Here is a 599-nt window from a genome sequence, read left to right as displayed (position 1 = left end):
CGACCACTCCTATCCCAAACCAACAAAGCATGGTGTATCCTAAGTGTTCGGTACAAGCACACCACGACGGGACACATTGAACGGTTCAGCGATCTCTGCACTAGTGGAAGAACTCCAACGTGATACGGGAGACATTGCTCTAAACCGAACGGCATCTCTGCGCGTTTACTTGACGCACCCCCAACTTGGTCAACTGTTGGACTTTTTCGTAATCACGGCGGGACACATTGAACGAGCTCTAACGGATCTCTGCACGCATGGAACATGGTGGCGGGAATCATTGCTAGAACCGAACGGCGCCTCTGCGCGATGTACAAAGCCCAACAGGAACCTCGTATCGGCTGCCGAGCCGGAGCTTGAACAACTTGGACTTTCACCTCTAATTTATATCAACTCACCACTCCCCGAGGGATCCGCAGAATTGCTTCTGGGTCCCGTATCGTTATTTGCGATTCGTGTTTGCATTACACTACATTGAACTATTCCAACTTGTTTATCCGCATGGCGAACATTTGCTGCATAGAACATTTAAGTTCCACTTCGCTCTCCCTACGTGGGTCTGAGCTTCGCTCTCAGGGAAAAAATATGCCACATTTGGT

Source organism: Anopheles arabiensis (assembly GCF_016920715.1).
Source record: "Anopheles arabiensis isolate DONGOLA chromosome X unlocalized genomic scaffold, AaraD3 X_pericentromeric_contig0017, whole genome shotgun sequence".
Classification (NCBI taxonomy): domain Eukaryota; kingdom Metazoa; phylum Arthropoda; class Insecta; order Diptera; family Culicidae; genus Anopheles; species Anopheles arabiensis.
Note: the sequence above shows the minus strand (reverse complement) of the source record.